Here is a 21,886-nt window from a genome sequence, read left to right as displayed (position 1 = left end):
AACATAGACATGTGATGTAAACGTAACAGAATATGTCATAAATGGGGCGGAGACATGGAGGGGGCTATCTGAGGAGCCGGGACCTCTAACCTAGTGGTGCGCGCAAACTGACAATGACGTGTTACTAGGAGAAGCTGGGGGCTATGACTTCTGCGCTAGGAGCAGAGACTGAAGTCTGGAGAGTCAGGGCGACATGTACCTAAACACTATCTAGTATCTGATGTTTAGAGAACATGTTGATAGAATCCAAAAGTTATCGGGGTAAAGGCTAACAGACACTAAGACTGGTGCATGCATTATTCTACATGTAGTGCGTGTTGAAGAATATGAAATGACCATTAATACAGTATTTCTCTTACATGGAGACGTAAAGGCTAGATGATGACTGAAACTATTGATGCGATTCAGTAGCTTAGGAATGCAGAGGAGGAGGGCTGGACTGATAACTAGAATCATAACATACTCTTGGCAGACTAGCAGGCAGAGCCAGGCTGAGCCGGGCACTGTGAGGCAGGAAGTAAGTGAAGGGTCAGGAATACAGGTGGGGGCTGTATCGCTCCTCAGCGAGGGCTCAGGAGACAGGAGCTGAATCTGGTGTCCGGGCCCTTTTGAGGCCTAGAAACGGGGACTTTTCAATGAAATAACGTGCACACTGAGAAACGTGGCAACGTAACTTTACATAGGCCTGATACTCGTAGCTTTCACGAGAACTGGAAACTGGCATACTAGAGATGGACGCAACTGTAATTGCGTCTTTAATCGAACATGGGGAATACATATGCATATTAATCATGCACACATAACATAAGATGGGGGACACGTAGGGACACAGAACATGGCAAAATGTACTTTTCCACAGTAGGCCCAAAGCCAAGCTGTGCCCCTGTCACGTGACCGGGGAGCTCCTCCGCCCCGCCCCGGGTGCCGCGCTGCCATTGGTTCAGGCAGGCGCGCCCTCGAAGCAGGCTACGCGGTTGGCTGGAGCCACCCCGGCCATGATCCTCCCGGCCCCGGCTTCAGAACCTGGCCGGTGGGCCCCGAGACGGCCCATAAACAACGCGGAGGGGGCCGTGGAGCCTGAGTGCCCCCTCCTTTCAGCCCCACATCTCGCCCTTGCCCAGGTCCCGGCGCCGGTGCCCAGAAGCCGCCCTGCACCGCGCCGGGTCGAGCGAGGCCCCGGGAGGGTCGCGGATGCCTCCCTGAAAGCGGAGACATCGCAAGGGCCCCGGAGGGCCGAAGAACACCAGGTAACCCCCGGGGAGGAGGGCGGTAACCCCGAGGACGCCCGAGGTCGCCCCTCCCCCGGGGTGAACTAAGACTGGGCCCCATTGGCCCCCCACCTATTGTGCCTCGAGTGTTTGGGAGGCTTAAGGATCGCCTCTTGCCCTCCTGCATTGTTCTGCCCACTGAACTGTGGATTACTAGTTCAACCTCAGACCCTCCACATTAGTACTTGGTGGTGTAGTGCCCAACTTAGGTGGCCTATAAGCTCATGTTTAAGGAAATGTTTTAATGCCTGCCATGAGGGGATTACCTTTTTCATTGTGCTGAATTTCTTGCAGGGGTGGGCTTCTACAGTTCCTGAAGGGATCAAACTGCAACCTTTATTGATTCATTTTAATGGTATTCTGATGATCTGATCCTGGGTCGCAAAATGATCTGTATTCACAAGAAGAAAGGCTTGTGGTTGGTTCCTCTAGGCTGTGTTCTCTGAAGTTTTCTGTTGTACTTAAAGTACTTGCTGAAATATGTTATCACTTCCTAGGAAGTGCAATTTAAAAGACGTCTATGAGAGGTTTAATGTGTTACTTTAATGAAATGCTATAGTCGCTTCTTGTAGGATCCTCCAGGTTTATGAATGTACCCTCTTTGCCTGCTGAAGAGTAGGATGCGACAGGCTGTGTTATTTAATGTTTCACTGCTTAGATGAGCTGGTTATGATTTTAATAACAAGTCTTACTGCAACTGCCTAATGAAATGCTTAAATGAAGTCCTGATGATTAGCTAAATGCATTACTTGCTTTATCCAAAGTCTATATAAAAGATCTTCAAATACAACTACTGGTGTGGACTCCATTATTGATCCCACTGTGTGTCTCATTGGATGAGTGTGTTAAGTAGCTACTTTACACGCAAGCCCCTGGCTGCCTTCCTGCTCGAGCCATGCTACCCCCTTGAGAGCTGGTCCCAGTTCTTACACACTTCTTCCTAAAGAAAATAAGGCGGATAAAAGAGGGAAGATTCTAATAGCATCACTACCCATTCTAAATGGAACAATATTAAATGGCAATGTAGACGGAGACATCCCTGCCTCAAATACTAGACAGGGAAACTGTAATTCCTCACTACTGGACTACATGATCTGTAGTTATGATCTGTTCAGATCAGTTTTAGAACTCAAAATCAACTTTGCTGATGGTAGTGACCATGCAATACTACAGTTAAGTACAGATTGGAAAGCACAACAGTCTCAAACAAATCAAATTATGTATAGCCATAGTACAGTCCTGGTAAATCCAACTCAAAGATGGATTCATTGGAATTCAGCCACTCTTACCAAAATAATCTCCATAATTGACTCAACACAACTCTTGCAAAGAATACACTCAGCAAATCCGATAATAAACTTCGAAATTGTGATTAAAAAATGAACACAAAAATTACAGGAAAAGCTGGTGCCACCTACAAAGAATCAAAATAAAAAACAAAAGTTAGCTACCAACACAACTTATCTAAACAAACTGATACGAGCACAATTTTTGGAAAAATCACCAGCTAGACAGCTAGAAATTAACAAATTGAAAAATCAACGCAGGAGAGAAAGAGAAAAAAGCAAGAGAACAACCCACGATAAAAACTGGGTAGATTTGCAGATAGCAGCGAAACAAAATAATCAACGTGCTTATTGGAATATAATCGCCAAAGAAATAGGCACGAAAAAAGTATTACAAACTATTCCGGTGCCTCCAGCAGAATGGGAACTTTATCTGACCAATTTATATAAATTAAATACTACCGCAGAAATGAGATACCACTCTGTTAGGAACTCAGAAATAAAATCTTCAGATTGTGGAGTCTCTAGCCCATTTTCTATTGAGCTACACATAAGAAAGGCAAGATCAACAGGAGCAACAGGTCCGGACCAAATACCGATTAAGGTCCTCCAATGCAACCCCAAAGAGTGTAGTAAGATGTTATCTCCCCTTTTCAACTACATTTTCAGTACTGGAGATATATCCAAATCCTGGAAGGGGAGCATTATAATACCCATACACAAAAAGGGTACAAGGCTGTATCCTGGTAATTATAGACAGATAGCCCTTTTTGACGCAACTGGAAAGATTTTTACAGCGACAGTATTAGATCATTTAAAAGATTGGGCCTTTTCATCCGGACTGATTCCCCTCTACCAGGCTGGATTTAGACGAAAGCATTCAGTCACCGACAATATCACTGTTCTGCAAACCATCTTAGATAAATATGTTACTATAAAATCTCAGGTTGTATATGCTGCTTTTATCGACTTTTCCACCGCATTCGATAGAGTAGACAGAGCGACACTATGGAGAAAACTCAGTAATATGGATATCCCGGACAATCTACTACATATATTATCAGCATTACATACAGATACTTGGTGCCAAGTCCAAATGGGGAAGGAAAAAGGTCTTACTAGAGCAATCCCGACCCTAAATGGCCTTAGGCAAGGATGTCTCCTCGCTCCTTTATTGTTTTCCCTCTATCTTAGCGATTTGCCTCAATGTTTTCAGCAGATAAGTAACTTTCCGCCAAAAATTGCTTCCCACAAAATACATACTCTAATGTATGCTGATGATGTTACCTTCCTAGATCTAACCCCATTTGGTTTGCAAAGAAGCCTTCAGGCTCTCTACAACTTTACAGAGGAAAATTACCTAATTCCGAACATCTCGAAAACAAAAATAGTACCGTTCTCTGGTAGAAAAAGGAGTACTAAATTTACTTGGTCCTTAGGGGGAAAAACGGTGGAAGTGGTAAATGAATATACCTACATAGGAAGAATCTTCACCAAGTCCTTACAAAATAGGTCCCATACTTTGAATTTGACCCGGAAATCTGATGTTCATGTCGGAGCACTTTTACGGCAATACGCTGCATCTGGATAGAGACATTTTTCTGCAATGCTCAAGGTATATAGTGCCAAAGTTCCACCAGTACTGTCGTACGCACTTGAACACATACCAATAAGTCAGTGGTCCTTTCTAGATTTAAAAGAAGGAAAGATCCTACGAAAACTAATGAAGTTATCCCAGTTGGTTCCAGTGCAAGCTCTCCGTCTTGAGTTTTCATTAACTAGCTCCTATGCCCGAGGAATCGCCAATATCATCAGGTGGGCGTATAATCTCCTCCATGCTGAAGAAGGAACGCTCCGATTCCTGTTAAAAATTGAGACATTTGAACGTGAATCATCGAAGTATGTATTTTCAAGAAATGCCCTATCTGCTTTGAAGCTATCAGAGGTCAACATCAAGCTGTTACTTTCTTGGACTCCTGCCCAATTGAAACTTTTCTTAAAGCACTTTACTACAAAACTAAGTTTTAACCTTGACTCTCAACATTTTCTTAAACTGTCTTTATATAAAAATATTACGGAAACTATTGAATATAAGAAACCTCAATAATATATTAATTTTAACCTGTACCATGGGGTTAGGAGATCGATTGTTCTGCTCCGATTCGGAATACTTCCTGTAAAAACCATTACATCTAGGTGGTATTTAGAAGAAAACCCCATTTGTAATCTATCTAACGGTGAAGAGCAGGACTTGGAACATTTATTGTCTACTTGCACAAATGCGCCAGTAGTAAAGGCAAGGAAAAGATTCTTACAGCCAGTTTATTCAAAATGCAGAATTAACTCAGTACAGGAATTGATTATTTTATGTAAAGTTCCGCCAAACGAATTGGTATGTCACAATTTTTACAAATTTTTAAAACCATTTTTAATCTTGTATTAGAATGAAAATTTTATCAAAACCGTTTAAATTATTACATTGTGTATTTAATATTTGTGGTTCTCAGTGGAGAACCAAATCAAATACAATAAAACTTGAAACTACAGCCAACAGCGTACGCATCGTACGGGGAAGGCAAAGGAGTACGCAGCGTACAGCGGAGCGCTCAGAGATCCGCCGTGCTGACAGGTACGCCGCAGCCCAGGAAGAGGGCGCACCGAACTGGAGAGTGCTGGGAAACTAGGGGCCTCAGAATCACGAACTTCGCCGTGCCCCCCACCGACCCTGAAGTACGCCCAGACCCATCAGCGCTCGAAGAGGCGTGTTGTTCTCAAGTTGGCCGCTCTGAACCCCATCAGTATCAAGCCTGATACCTCCACATTGTGGCTCTCTGTACCCCGCGGCTCGAGGATTGAGAGCCGTGCGCCGGGTACGCGGTCCCCCACCACCTGGACCCGGAGGGTCAAATCCCACAGCCCTACCAAACCGACAGGACTAGAGACTGTGAGTATCCAGAGTTGCCCCCCCAAAGCATCCCGCCTATCCAAGCCAGACAGCTAGGTCATTCAAGAAGCAACCCTGAACTCTTTAACCCAAGTGTACATACCCCCTGACCTGAGGCCGAGTCATATATAAAGAACTTGTTTGGTTATAACCTATTGGTGTGGTGTCCCTTAGTAGTGTGCTGGTGTCTCTGTGTACATGACCATAAATGCGTAACCCTCCTCTCATAGAGGCCTGACTCTAGAGCTCGGTAACGTTCCAGGAGGAGAGGGGTCCCAGGGTGGCCAGGAGTACTTACCCCTGTCCCCCAGAGACCTCCCCCCTCCAACAATTTTGTAGTGTGGCACAGTGTAAAAGTGTGTCTGATGTTCTTACCATTGTAAGAGGGACAGGGATATGAGGTTGAACAAGGACGCTGAGGATCATGGGAGCTGCAGCTAAGCTAGTCCCATAGCTTCTCCATTTCCCAAGGGCTGGTGGAGGCTAGGTTTAACCTCCCTTGCCTTGTCCAAGTGAGATGGGCAAGTTTGCCCCGTCTCCATCTTTCCCAAAGTTTGGGAGACAATAAAAGAAAAAGGCAGGGGTGTTTTATTGCATTTCCCACTTTCTATCCCCAGGCCAAGGATTATGTCAGGCTTTTATGACCCACCTCCCCAAGGGTGAGGATGATATGTGTCCGCCTAACTTATCAAAATGTAGGGGTATTACCCTCCTTGCATTCACCCACCTTGCTCAAGAGAGGGTGCATCATTTCACTCACAAAGGTCTTACCTGTGGGCAGGGGTGGTTTGTGTAGGGTGTTATACTGGTGAAGAGGTGGGGGTTTATTTGCCCCTTGCCTTGCTAAAGGATGAGTGGGGACATTAGTTCTCACGTAGACAGGGTATGTGCTGTCTCTTCAAGACACTTTGTTTAGTGTTAGTGGGCTGGGAGACCTCTCATTACTTACAACTGATGGGCATCAAAGCCACTGTCGATTGCTTGCTTCCTACTAGCCAGCTCAGCGTTCGGTACTTCTGTCCTTACACTGCTCGCACTTTTGGGAGCTATTTCTTCATTCTTTTGAGCCACCATACGACTACATCATTTGTAGCTGACTCTGTGGTCTGCACCTTCCAGTTGTCTGTATTCGCTTGTTTACTTAGCCTTCACCACTGTTTGAAACTGCATCCTGGTCACATTTACTGTGGGTTTTGTTAACAATTTTAATTTGCCTGAGTTTATGTGTTCAACGTGTGACTGCGAGGGGATCTTGCATTGGAGTGTTTGTTGTTGCCTGTTATACACACTATCTCTGTTGCATTACCCTTTAAGATAAGAAAATGTGCTTCCAATGCTGAAGCTGGACTTTTTACGGGTTCCCAGCTTCAAAGGCCACTGAGCTGCATTGCTATGTGTTTCCTTATGTGCAGAGCCGTAGCATTTGAAGCTGGAAAACCCCATTCAAGTCCCAACTCAAGCACAACTTCTTGTGATTCTGGTGCAAATTTGTTATTGTGGACAGGTAAAAAAAGACTAATCCTGTACCCCTCGTTAAGATTTTAAGTGAAAGCAGTATGGGAAGCACATTTTCGTACCTTAAACTAATAGTTCCACCACGAACAATGCAAATCTTTTGCTAGACAGTTTTAAACAATAGAATGTGTGCAAGGTACACAGGAAAATGTTACCTTTCACTTATTTTACCTATGGGTGTCCAAAGAGTGACCAAGAGGGCAATGTTTTAATTCAGCTTTAAATGTACTTTTTTTCCACCACGGACAATGCTGCCTTTCATTTGCTATGTGAGACAACTTAACCCTTTAGCTGCTAGGCCTCCCCCGTGCTAAGCCTTTTTTTAGCTATTTGGGGTAGTACGTGCTTAGACCCCTGTAACTGTTTGTCCACATAAGGTATCCACTCCAAATTTGCGTCCTTTTCTTACAACATCGTGCGAATTTCAAAGGTGCCCAGGGTTTGTGGATTACCCTTGAGGGGACCCAGAAATTAGCCAAAATACAGCTACATTTAGTTTTTTGGGGGGAAAATAGGGAAAAATCTTGCAGGAACAGGCATACTTTTGTTAGAAGATATTCTGAATTCAGCATGGGGTCATTTGTGTAGATCCTTAAAGGTTTTTTTTATAGAAACTAACAGTTGAAAATAAGAAATATTGAAAATGAATTGAAAAAAAACAGCCATTTGTGCCAATGTTTTCACCTGTAACTCCTTCTAAGTCGGGCAGATTTTTAAAAGCAATACACTGGTTGTGGAGATATATAGGACTTGTAGGTTCATCAAAAGTCAGAGGAACCCAGAGCCAATAACTGAGCTGCATCTTAAAATGTTTTTTCATTGTGTACCGGGTATATAACAATTCATTTGATAAAATATAAAGAGTGAAAAATTGGTATCAAGGACATCTGTGTACTTTCAAAAATGGGAACAAATTATAGAGTTTAGAAGCAGTAGTTATTTGCACATCTCCGAAATTCAGGTTACCCACACTAGCATGTGAATTTAGGACATTTTTCAAAGTGACTTCTTTTTTTACACATTGTCTTACATTTGGAAGGCAGAAATGCATAGAAAGTCAATAGGTAATAACAGTTGCTCTACAATTCTGTGTTCCCATAAGTCTGCCATTAAAAATGGTACATCACTTGTGTGGGTAGGCCTAGTGCCCGCAACAGAAAATGGGCCAAAGCGCAACGTGGACGCCACATTTTTACAGTTACAACTGACCCTTTTTTGCAAAGTACCTAGCTGTGGATTTTGATTCCTAGCTCAGAAGGCACAGAGGGGAGCCTACCAAACCTATACATTTCTGAAAACCAGACACCCAGGGGAATCCAGGATGAGTTGACTGGTGTGGCTCTCACCAGGTTCTGTTACCGAGAATCCTTTGCAAACCTCTAACTTTGTAAAAAAAAAAAAAACATTTTCCTCACATTTCTGTGACGGAAAGTGATGGAATCTGCATGAATCCACAAAATTCGACCACCCCGCATTGCTCAAAGGCTTCCAATAAAAAATGGTACCTCCCTTGTATGAGTGGGCCAAGTGTCCGCAGCAGCAAAGGGTCCAAAATGTATTGTCGAGACATCAAAATTACCTATCACAAAACAACCTAGTTTTGTAAGGGGGGCACCTGGGTTTTTGGCCTCAGGGTCAGCGGCCATTTAGAGATACCTACCAAACCCACATGTTTCTGAAAGGTAGACACCCTGGGAGTCCAGGGAGATATGGCTTCCGTGGATCCCCCAACATTTTCGTACCCAGAATCCCCTGCAAACCTCTAGTTTAGCTGAAACAAATCACATTTTTCTCAAAATTCAGTGTGGAAAAGTTGTGGGATCACCGGGCTGACTCAAAGAGCCCACTAGGGAGGGGTACCATTGGAAAGAAGAGATTCTCCCCTTTCCAACAATACCTCTCCTGACTTTCTACATGGTTGTCAGGGTGCTGGGTTAGCCCCCTGAGCACATAGAGAGTGAAACTGAAATGAGCCTATTGGTTCATAACAGTTTCGGTTTCAGAGAAATTACATCAGCGCGACATGCACGCTGATCATTATTTCCCTGACACAAACAGAACAGCCTTGGATGCTGGGGAAGCCCTTCCCCAGCTTCCGAGGCTGTTAACGCTTAAAGAAATCATTCTGGTGTAGGCACCAGAGGGATTTCTTGTGCCATGTGCGCAGACGGCCCCGAGCCGTCCGATGCACATGAGCACTGGTGCGTCGGATGGTTACCGGCCATCCGACGCACCAACAGGGTTAAAACAATATTTGCAAATGCACCTCAACTACAACCTAAGTTTTGTTCCCCTCGAACAATGCTGCCTTTCAATTCTTTTGTTCGACAGCTTTAAACAACAGTTGTGACTAAAAAAACACAGGATGTGTCCAAAATACACAGGAAAATGTTACCCTTTATTTTAGCTTATGGGTTTCCAAAAAGCAAACAAGAGGGCAAAATTTACATTCAACTTTTAATTTATCACTACTCCACCCAGAACAATGCTGCATTTCAATTCTTATATTAGACAGCTTTAAACTTTAGTGACTGCAGAAACACAGAATGTGTGCAAGGTACACAAGAAAATGTTACCCTTGCCTTATTTTAGGTTATAGGTCTCAAAAAAGCAACGTAGAGGGCACCCTTTACATTGTCGTAATTCGGCAGCAACTGAGTTAGCATTTAGCTCAGCTACACAAACTTTCTTTGTTAACTTGACCAAACGTGCGGGGGCCATTTTGTATTTCCTGGCTTCCATTTTGTATGAACATGCGGCCTCGTGGTCAGCATGCCCTTTTGTCCTTTCTCTGTACCAATGACCATTTACCTTGCCCAGCAACAGGCTATTTTTAGTACTGGTCAAGCTCACGCATGCGCACTCCAATGTTTAGACCAAATGAGCGGTCACCTCTCAGGAATGTTCTCCAAAACTGACCAGTGGTACTAGACTCCTCCCACATGCTGGCTGTGTTCCAAAAATGCCCTTATATGTACCTAAACTGTGCAAAGAGTATACCGCCTACCTTTTTATTACTGTTAAACTGTATAAAAGAGGTCGCGCACCGATGTTCGGTGTGATACTTCTTGCATTGCCGAAGGGTGCTGTAGGAATGTACCACCACCCCATGGGGTATTAATAAACTTGTCTTTTGCATTTTCCAGTTTCCGTGCCAACTTCTATTCTATGGTGTTCGAAAGTTTTTGCAGAGTATGTAGATCTGACGAAACCCAATACCACAAATTGGCGACCACGAAGGGACTCATCGGCGACTCGGATGCCTGAAGGAGAGGTCGTGACGAAGGATCGAAAACTCGCCATGGATGCGTACGCTGCCACTGAGTGACCCGAGTCTTGGCATCCACGGTGTTTTTTCCTTTCCTTCTGACTCGACCTTCCAGGTGGCGCCGGTCCTCGACTGAGATCCTGATTGGTTGGGTTGTCGTGCAGTGCCCGTTTGGCTGATTCGATTACGGAATTTGGCAGTTGGAACCTGGACGTTTGAAAATATTTGGTAAGCTTGTGATTGGTAAGGTAGTCTACTGACACTTACTGTGGCTTTTTGGATTTGTTTGAGTTAGCTAACATTTGGACCTATGATTTGAGTTATATGTGGAGTGCACCTCACATAGACAGGCATGTAGAGATATTTCTCTGATTTTGTATTTGTTTGAACGGCACACCGTGTGTAAAAGCATATTTAAGTGCCATTTTTATGTAATATCGCGTTTTCGTGATATTTTGACATGCCTGTTCTAAGCACACTTCGAGGAATGTGCTGTTTTGGAAATGGTACCAGTTATCGATTAAATGAATCTCAGCCGGCTCCCCCAGAGGGGACACCTAATCGTGAAATGTACATAAAATTTGGCCTTCCCCCCATTATGTGTAGTACATTATGGCATAAATATACAAAAACTGATCGTGAATTGCAATAGCCACTACATGGGTCGTTTGATCTGCGAAAGGTTCAATATGTGGAACAGTGTTTGTTTCAGCGCAGGTCTAGACAGGATATGTTTGATTGTGTGCGTATGTGGGAGAAAGCGGTGCGTTAACGAATGAAGCGTGAACAAGCCTTGGCGGACAAAGAGCAGCGAAAGGCTGCTCGTGATAAAGCTTTACAGTTGCAGGAAAAAGAATTGCAGGAACAGAAAGAGAGGGAGACCCGAGAACGTAATTTGCAGGCTAATGGTCAGTTTCCTATTCAACGCCCTCTTTATCCTGTCCTTACTAATGAATCAGATGATTTTTCATTGCTAGATCGTTGCCCGCCTCCGTATGTTCTGCCTACGGCCCCGGATGAGGACTCGGGCGAAGATGATCAGGACAATCAGCGTACCAGGTTAACTGCTGATCGAGCTACGGAATTGCGCGGGTTTGCTCGTAAACTTAATGTAAATTCTATAACTGTTTCAGAGATTGATATGCTATGTGTAAGTGGTCCGACCGAGAACGATTGTATTTTCTGGATCATTTTGGAGATGAAGTTGTCGAACGGTTTAGACGGTATTCACCTGAGTTGGAACCTAAAGATATATCAGTTGGTCGTGAGAATTTTCGTAAAGGTATTTTTTGTTCTTGCAGATGCGGATGAGTTTTTCCAGCGTTTGGTTAAGTTACGGGATGAGGCGACACGGCTACGAGCGGCGAAAAAGGCATCGGATTCGTCTACGTCTGGATCAACGGAAGTATCCAAAGAGTGCCCTATCTCTGGAACAGATAAGAGCGACGCAGTTAATGTTACGCCTATGCGAGAGGCTGCGCCTTTGTATGTCCCTCCTAAAGGGCAAGGCACAGATGAGGATAAGAGGTCTAAAGATTCGAAGGGTTATTTTGTATATAATTGGGTTTATACGCCATGGAATAGAACAGACGTTATGGCGCTCAAGAATGCTTTGTCTGACCCCCGTAAAAATCCAGCAGATTTCTATGAAGGTGTAGAAGGTGCTATTTCTTCGTGTGTTATGACATTAGTTGATATTGATCTTTTCTTTGGGTTGATACTGCCTCCTGATATGTGGAGGGCGATTCGTAAGTTTGATGATCGAACGATTCTTGGTGCAGATTGGAAGGAATTAGCCCGAGCTGATTTAGATAGAGAACCTGCATGTAAACCATGTCAATTGATTTTATATCTCCCGGTGGCTATTTTGAATAAATTAAAAACGCTTGTTCCTCCTAAGAAAATTGATTGGACGATGTTGGCTTCTTGCAAACAGAAGACGGAAGAATCGGTCTCTGACTTCTTTTCACGTTTCGAGGAAGCGTTTCACGATTACAGTGGGCAATCATTAACAGAGGATACGGGCAAGCATTTGTTCGTTGATAAGTACGTGGCTAATCTCCTACCGGAGATTGCAAAACGTTTAAAAACTAGTGAAAGTTCATGGACCACGGCAACCCCGCTTCTTTATTAACTATGGCTCAGTATTACGAACGACAGGAATTGGAGGCTAAGGAAAGTAGTGATAAGAAAGCGAAGGATTTGAAGACGAAGGTGATGTTGGCTCAGGTTTATGCTACGCAGTCGAGAGGGAACGATAGGGGTAGACGAGGATCGTATGGTACGTCTTCTACTCGTATTGATATTTCTGAAGATCAGTGTGCACACTGTAAACAGTTTGGACGTTGGGCTTCGGATTGTCCGATGCTTCGAGAACAGCGTAATCAGCGTGGTCGAGGAAGTGGATGGTCACGGAATAGTTATTCAGGGCCGAGAGGTGGAGCGAATGATCGTGGTAGGTTTGAAGCAAGGGGTCGTGGTCAGGCTGATCATAATACTTTTGATCGACGGAATCAGTATCAGATAGCTGAAGGAGAGTTTACTGAGTCTCAGGATAATAATTATGCATAGGATTGCGTAGGATGGGGTGTGGAATGGGTTGAAGTACCAGTCGATCAAAGGGGTCCATATATATCAGAACATGTTTTGGGTTCTACTGATCAGTTTCTGGTTGACACAGGAGCTACTCGTAGCGCTCTGTCCAAACACTTGGTTCCAAGGGCTCCCCTGTCTGGCGAAACAATTACATCAATAGGGTTCGATGGAACACCTTCTCTTAGCCCATTGTCTCAACCCCTTACATTTCACATTGACAAATTTACTGCCCCATTCCCGTTTTTGTTATCTCCAAACACACCAGATAATATTGTGGGACTTGATATGCTAAAACATTTTCGAGCAACCATACGCTGTGCCCCTGAAGGGGTGCGGGTTATTTTGAATGAGAACTACCCAGAGGGTGAGAGATCGTGCCTCATACAGGAGGCCGATGCATTAGCTTCTCTCCCAAGCACTTTATGGGCCACTTCCGATACCGATGTGGGTCAAATGATTATTCCTCCTGTACGTATTACTGTAAAGGAGGGAGTGTCTTTGCCCCGTGTACCACAGTACAAGATCTCCAGAGAAGGCGAAGTGGCCTTGACACATATTGTAAATGACTTGATTATGGCAGGGGTGGTGGAAGAAGTCCTCTATAATGTTTGTAAGAGTCCGATTCTTCCGATCCTAAAGAAAGACACAGATACTAAGATCTACCGTTTAATGATTGATTTGAGGGAAATTAATAAGATAGTCGTACCCCAGTATCCGGTGGTGTCCGACATTACCACCTTACTTACCTTGATTCCACCTACGTCCACCACATTCACTGTTATTGACTTGAAGAATGCTTTCTTCTCGATTCCCATTCATCCTGACAGTCGATATTTGTTAGGCTTAACATTAAATAATAAATCATATAGATTTTGTCGAGTTCCTCAAGGCTACACAGAGAGCCCTAGCATTTACAGCCAGGCTTTAAAAAGACAGCTTGATTCTTTCGACTTACAGTCTGGGGTGGCTCTTATTCAATATGTTGATGACATTTTACTTGCAGCAGACACGCAGGAACAATGTGAGGAGAGTACTCTCTCCCTACTTTCTTTCCTTGCCAAAAATAATCACAAGGTCTCGAGGAAGAAGTTGCAATATTGTAGACCAAAGGTGACCTACCTCGTTCATCTTTTGTCTAAGGAGGGGCGTGCATTGACATCAGACCGAATTTAAGCAATTTTAGATGCGCCAGTCCCTTGCACTCAGAAAGATGTTCGTGCCTTTATAGGTTTGACGTCCTTTTGTAGGCAATGGATACTAGGATTTTCGCACATTATAAAACCTTTGTTAGCGTTGTTGTCCAAAACTACACCAATTCCCCTTGAATGGACAGATGAATGTCAGAATGCTTTTGAACAATTGAGACAAGCTCTTTGTTCTGCACCAGTGTTAGGTACACCAGATTATACAAAGATCTTTACATTATATGTACATGAGAAGGATGGGTGCCCATTGTCAGTCTTAGTGCAGACACACGGAGACAAACAGAGACCTTGTGCGTACTTCTCAGCAGTACTCGACCCTGTGGCTCGAGGATTGCCTGGATGTTTTCGAGCAGTCGCAGCAACAGCAGTAGCCATACGACAGAGTGAGGGAATAGTTTTGTCACACAAATTGTTGGTGTTAGTTCCCCATGCGGTAGATGCTTTATTGAACCAAACGAAAACACAGCATCTAACTACCGCTCGTTTAACAGGATACAAGCTAACGCTGCTGGCGCCACATATTACACTGAAGAGGTGCGCCACTTTGAACCCTGCTACTTTATTGCCATATTCTGTTGCTGAGACCCAGAAGGAAGAACAACATGATTGTGTTTTTCTGACTGAAGAACAAACAAAGGGTCGTATCGATTTACAGGATACACCACTTCCAGATGTAGATGGGGAACTGTGGGTTGATGGATCGTGTTTGAAGCTGCCAGATGGTACGACTTCCGCAGCCTATGCGATCACGACACTTAAGACAGTGGTAGAAACAGCACGAATAACGCAAAAATCGGCCCAAGCGGCTGAATTGATAGCCTTAACGAAAGCATGTCAGTTAAGTGCTGGATTATGTGTGAATATCTACACTGATAGCTGTTACGCTTTTGGAGTAGTGCACAATTTTGGCCTCCTCTGGAAGGAACGAGGGTTCCTGACCTCACATGGAGTGCATATTATGCATGGAGAATTAGTATGTGACCTCCTGAATGCACTATTATGTCCAAAGAAAGTAGCGATAATCAAATGTAGTGCACATAAGAAGGTGACAGACAAAATAGGACAGGGAAACGCTTTTGCAGATCGCATAGCGAGAGAGACTGCCATGTTACAAAATGTCTCTCCTATGTATGTGGTGAAATCACAGGCTGAGCGATGGCATGATGCTAGTGAGGAAATATTAGACATACAAAAATCAGCATCTGAAGCAGAACTTGCAACCTGGGCAACAGAGGGAGTGTTGGATGATGAGGGTTGCTGGCGTAGCAAAGATATGGAGAGATGGAAATTGCCTGCCGCTTATTTGCAAGCAATGGTTCAAATGACACATGGGCTGGCACATGTTGGAGCTCTTGCAATTACTAAATTGCTTACACGAGTTTGGGAGCATCCTGAGATTGCCAGCACGGCCAAGAGAGTAGTGCAGACCTGTCTGATATGCCTACAGTACAATCCTGCCAAAGGGACTTATACTCCTAAAGGAGGCTTTGTTCCACCTACTGCACCATTTGAAGTACTACAGATGGATTACATCCAGCTTGAGCGCTGTAATAACCTCAAGTATGTCCTAGTGGTGGTGTGTGCTTTCAGTAAATGGATTGAGGCCTACCCCACAAAGGATAATACAGCGTTGACAACAGCTAAGGTGTTGCTCAAAGAGTACTTCCCACGCTATGGTGTTTGTAAATTTTTGTGGAATGACAATGGTCCTCATTTTGTTGGGAAAATAGTGGAGCATGTCCTAAAAGGATTGGGATTTAAACAAAAATTCCACGCTGTATTCCACCCGCAGTCAGCAGGTCTAGTAGAAAGGTATAATGCGACTCTGAAGCTGAAGCTAGCAAATATCGTGGCATCTACGTCTTTGAAATGGCCGGACGCTTTGCCTTTGGCATTACTGTCTATTAGATCAGTGCCACATTCCCGATCTGGCCTCACACCCTATGAAGCAGTGTTTGGAAGGCCTATGAATATCTGGGGAGTTCCAAAGCCTTGTTAATAATGATGAGCGATTATTTGGCACGATTAACAAATGATTTACTTTCTATTCATCAACAGGTTCGAGAAGCGCTCCCCGACATTTCCATTGGAGAGGCTCACGATCTCCGTCCTGGGGACCACGTTATGGTCCGTGTGTTCGAGAGAACCAGCAGTTTATAGCCGAGGTGACGTGGACGGCTGTGCGAGTCACGAATAAGAAGCGGTGGATACATTCCACTCACTGCCGTCGTGTCTCTCCGGATCTGGTGAATCCTGCGGTGCTGTCTGATTATTGAGACATCTTGGATGCAGAGAAGAGCCCAGCTGTTACGCCTCACGAGTCGGAGAGAGCCTTCCCGGACCACACTGTTTCTGGTGGAGCGAAGTATAACCTATGTCCAAGGAAGTATTTTTTTTTTTTGTGCGAGACTGGTTGAGTTACCGTTCTGAGGTTTGCGAAAACGGAAGCCGAGAATATCAAGAGAGACATAGACAGACTTACTTAAATAACAGCTTCATTCAAATTCTGCATCATACTCATAATATGACGAACACTTCGAACTGTTGGGTATGTGGAATGTTGCCTGGACATCAAAAGAAAAGAGGAACTCAACTTATTCCTCTTCCGTTCTCTCATAATGGTTCTTGTAATGCTTGGTACACTCTTCTTTTTACCCTGAGATGGCCAACCAAAGGTGGACTACTTTTTCGACTCAACAAAGTCTGCTAGGATGATAGAGATGGTTATCCACAGGCAGAAGGAACTAAATTTGAGTGGGAAGAATATCGACCGGACAATGTATCTACACCTCGTATTTTTTCTAATCAAAGACTTATAAATATGTCCAGTTTACATGTGATTACGGTTATTGATACTAAGGCTGACCTATGTGTGAGGAATAAAGGTACAATTCCGGTAGGGAAAAGTGAATGTAAAACTACTCTCACATTTGACACACCAAGTGGTATTGCTTTTGTAGCCTCGCGAAATACTTACTTTATTTGTGGAAATAAAGGATATCATCGTCTTCCCATTGGGTGGTTAGGAACTTGCTATATATCTTTTGTACTTCCCCCTGTATTTATTGCTCCGCCAATGTACCATAATGATTTTGTATTATGTCATGATTTTATACTAAACAGGGTTAAGAGAACATTGGAGATTGAAAATGTAGATCAAACCGACACCTCCTTACAACAATATGTAGATTTTAATTTAGGCCTATTTTCCTTTGTTGGTGCTGCCTTAAACAGCAGAAAAATAAGACGGCTAACACGTGTTGTGGAAGCTGTTGCTAATGAAACTGCCTCTGCTTTAGGGAACTTAACTGAGGAACTCCAAATTACTAGAATTGTAACGCTTCAGAACCGAATGGTTCTAGATGTAGTACTAGCTGATCGTGGGGGTGAATGCCGCATTATCGGAAGTAGTTGTTGTGTTTACGTCCCAGATAATTCGCCTTCTGTGTATGATGCCATTTCTAAATTGCACAAAATTGCTGCCGAAATCCATCCCGAAAATGGTACATGGACATTCTCTAATTGGTTCTGGACTTTACTTAGTACCTGGGGTTGGAAATTACTGACTATCCTGTGTATGATTATAGGAATACTCTTTTTCCTTTGTTTGTGTATTCAATGTGGCCCTACCTTATGTTCTGTATGTATTACAGCCTGCATTCCATCCAAACGAGCTATTGCCAAAAATGAGCAAATGATTAACAAAGAAATGATGAAAATAATGATGATTAATATTGATGACGAGTATCCTGATTACTTCCATTATAAGGTAGCTTCAGCTAAATGTTAAAAGGGCCGTCTGTCGTAATTTGGCAGCAACTGAGTTAGCATTTAGCTCAGCTACACGAACTTTCTTTGTTAACTTGACCAAACGTGCGGGGGGCATTTTGTATTTCCTGGCTTCCATTTTGTATGAACATGCGGCCTCGTGGTCAGCATGCCCTTTTGTCCTTTCTCTGTACCAATGACCATTTACCTTGCCCAGCAACAGGCTACTTTAAGTACTGGTCAAGCTCACGCATGCGCACTCCAACGTTTAGACCAAATGAGCGGTCACCTCTCAGGAATGTTCTCCAAAACTGACCAGTGGTACTAGACTCCTCTCACATACTGGCTGTGTTCCAAAAATGCCCTTATATGTACCTAAACTGTGCAAAGAGTATACCGCCTACCTTTTTACTACTGTTAAACTGTATAAAAGAGGTCGCGCACCGATGTTAGGTGTGATACTTCTTGCATTGCCGAAGGGTGCTGTAGGAATGTACCACCACCCCATGGGGTCTTAATAAACTTGTCTTTTGCATTTTCCAGTTTCCGTGCCAACTTCTATTCTATGGTGTTCGAGAGTTTTTGCAGAGTATGTAGATCTGCCGAAACCCAATACCACAACATTTAGCCTTAAATTTACCTTTATTCCATCTCAGACAATGCTGCCTTTCATTTATGCTAGACAACTTTAAAGAACATTTGCGATCGCACCTCCACCACAAACTACGTTTTGGATTGCTTCTGTCAAATTGTCATTTTTCAAATAAAATTGGATACAAAGCAAATCGCAAGACTCCTGAATAATTTGTATCTGTGACATAATGACTACTTGACCTCTTGCTGGAGAACAGTTTAACCATCTGTTAATTTTGGAACAGATAATCCTGTATAGAATTGAATGCTCCTGTTCATTTGTTACAGCATTAAACAATATTTCCGATGGCCCCTCACCCAATATCTAAGTTTTATTTTCAACTTTACTGTGCCAAAAAACAGGCGTCAAGGGCACACTTTTGAAATACTTTTAAAAACAAATAGTATTCATTCATAGCTCAAGCACACATGTTTAGAAATTCGGAGAACTGCATGCCTGTTATTTAGACACTCTGTTTATTTCAGTTTACTTTAAGATAAGAAAATGTGCTTTACAATTCTCTTCACTTGCAATTTTACAGGGGAAATTCCATTCATCGTTTTTACATGTGCACGCTAATTAATTTGCACAACATCACAATCATTTCCATCAATTTAAATTAGATTATTTCATAAATTAAAATCAAACACTCCTTTCCACTAAATATGCTCATTAACTATGACACTACCCATTATCCGCCTTACTTATTACCTACAACTACCCATCTCATTCTCTGTTTAAGCACCCACAGCCCCCCAGAAAAAGTGCAATATTTACTATATCATAATACTTCTTTAAAGACAGCCATTCGTGTTGCTACTTCCCTACCATTTCACATTTGAATTCAAAGCTCATACCATCTCTCACACACTAATAAATAACAATAGATTAATGGCTGTTTCATAGCAATTTAGAATAAAACTTTAAATATGCTGTACAATCACAGTTCTGTACAACCCAGCTTAAATAAACTAAACCAATAGCTCTTTCAGAGGCAAGACCTATTGGCTTTGCCATTGCTTGATTTTAAGATTTGACATCTGTGAGTTACCACAGGCCAGGAAGGAGGGGACAACTTACGTTCCTGCAGCCTTGTTCACAATTGTGAAATGCTGAGGTACTGCTCACAGCTGTGCACAGGAGTGTAATCTCGGGGCTGGGGGGGGGGGGCAGTTGGGTGTAACACCACCAAAGAAATGCATTATTGGCTTGTCAGTTGGGTGTCTGGGCCCTTAGTCGAGTCTGCTAAGTCTGTTTTGCTTTTTCTTTCTGATTTCATTCAGCTTGTTCATTTTCTGAATCAGGAACTTGTATATTGTGACTAGTTTACCAAAAAAGTAGTACATCTTTCCCCATAAAAGTATTTCTTGAGTAGGTTCAAATGAACTACTTTTTGGAAGTCACAAACATAGGCAGTAGTGGGCTTGGAAAGCTGTACCATCCTCAAGTTCCAGGCATACTATTGCCATTTTATTTTTCATAAAGGCATGCTGCAGCCATCAGCCTTCCTCCGAGCTGGGAGAATTAGCGGTTTATCCTCTGCTGCAATCGGCAGCATGAAGGACTGGAGCAGCGGCTTTACTTGATGCTCCAAAGTGCACATGTCACTTTGCCCTGCAGTCTTATGCCATCAATGAAAGTAAAGTAGCGTTTTGAGATGTCTTAATTTCTAAGGTGGATAACAAATTTGAGACTGTCATTTACTGAAATGAAACTGACTGTAATAATGTATTGCACTATAACAGTTTCCATTTAAAATCTCTAAAAAATAATCTACCCTATTCACAACTGTTAAGGGTCAAAAGAATTGTTTCAAATCCCTTGAAAGGTGAATGAAAGAAATTCTGGAAAAATTTCAAAAATAAGGATATCTATCAAAAGAACTTTAGAAAGCTATTGAACATTCTTCAACAAAAACACAACAGCAAATGCTGGTCCCTTTATGTAATAAAGAACAGACAAAAAGGATGGTTCTCATTTCGAAATATTGCATGACAAGTTCACTGTTCAAAAAAGTGATTTTGACACATTGGCAAATTACCCAACCTGAACCAGATTTCAAAGGAATATTTGCAGAACAGCCCTTCTTTGCGTATGGAAGAGGCAAAAATGCCAAAGAATTACAAACCAGCAACCAAACTCAGGCAACTAAACCAGTACACAAGGGAGCTATGCCATGTTTAAATTGCAATAAGTGCAATAGTATCATTAAAGGCAATTGCATCTGGAAAATTGGGACTCCGCTAATATAGTTTTAGTGCCCATATGGCTTGGCATACATTGGAAAAACAGAAAGAAAAATCTAAACGAGACTTAAAGAACCTAAGAGCAATATAAGGACAAGAAACTTAAAATCTGTCTTTGCATTGCACTTTTTGGAACTTAGTCATAATATCTGCCAACTGAAATTCATGATGGTAGAAACTGTTGACATTAAAGAGGGTAGAGACAATTGAAAATATCTTCTACAAAGAGAGAACTTTTGGATTAGAAGGCTTGATAATGTTATGCCTAATGGTTTAAATGACCAAATGGAATTTAGTTGTTATTTATAAGCTTTTTCTTTCGTTTACATGAGCTGATTTTTCTTTCCTCATTTTAGGGAAAATGTTTAGATTCATCAAAGTTCATTATTTTATATGAAAATGCTGACATCACCTTTCAGAGTTTATTATATTCACATTGATATGTCGTTTAAACCACATTAAGATGGCCCCTGTTCAATTTTTCACTTTAAGCCTACTTTTCTTTTTGGTGATTTTCTTGGTAAACGGTCTCTCGTCACTCGAATGTCGGTGTCACTTTCGTGGAAGAATTGAACACGTAGTAACACTGAAGACTGAAGCTGTAAGAATTTAGTATATGTTGATGGCTCTTTCATTTTTATCACCAGCAGTAAAAAAATTCACGAATTCGGCACTTGGAAGCACTTTGTTTCTTTAAAACTCACTTTTTTTACGGTTATTACTTAACGGCATTCCTCTTCATTATGAGGTGCACCACTTCACTCGCTCGCGAAAAGCATGTACCACGACATTTTACATTTATCTTCTATCCTACTTTGGTATTTTCAGCATTATTACCTTGTGCAGTCACCATAACACGTTGAGCTTTTACAACAGTGATAAAGCTCATGCATGATTTGTTACCTTTTGGGTCATTTACCACACATAGAGTTACACTTGGTATTTCTGCTTCACTCACTGAACCCATTTCTATTTCTGAAACACGTTATGGTGTGAATTTCCATATCAAAATGGACGACCTTCTATTTTCTTTTCATTTCTATTTTCATTTCTCACTTCATCTGAGTATTATGCCATTGAGATTGTCCTCTATGATTATTAGATTGTTAATGTGATTTTTGTTGGAAAGAACTTATTCTCACCACACTCATATTTCC

This window comes from Lissotriton helveticus, chromosome 1_2 (genome assembly GCF_964261635.1).
Source record: "Lissotriton helveticus chromosome 1_2, aLisHel1.1, whole genome shotgun sequence".
Lineage (NCBI taxonomy): Eukaryota > Metazoa > Chordata > Amphibia > Caudata > Salamandridae > Lissotriton > Lissotriton helveticus.
Note: the sequence above shows the minus strand (reverse complement) of the source record.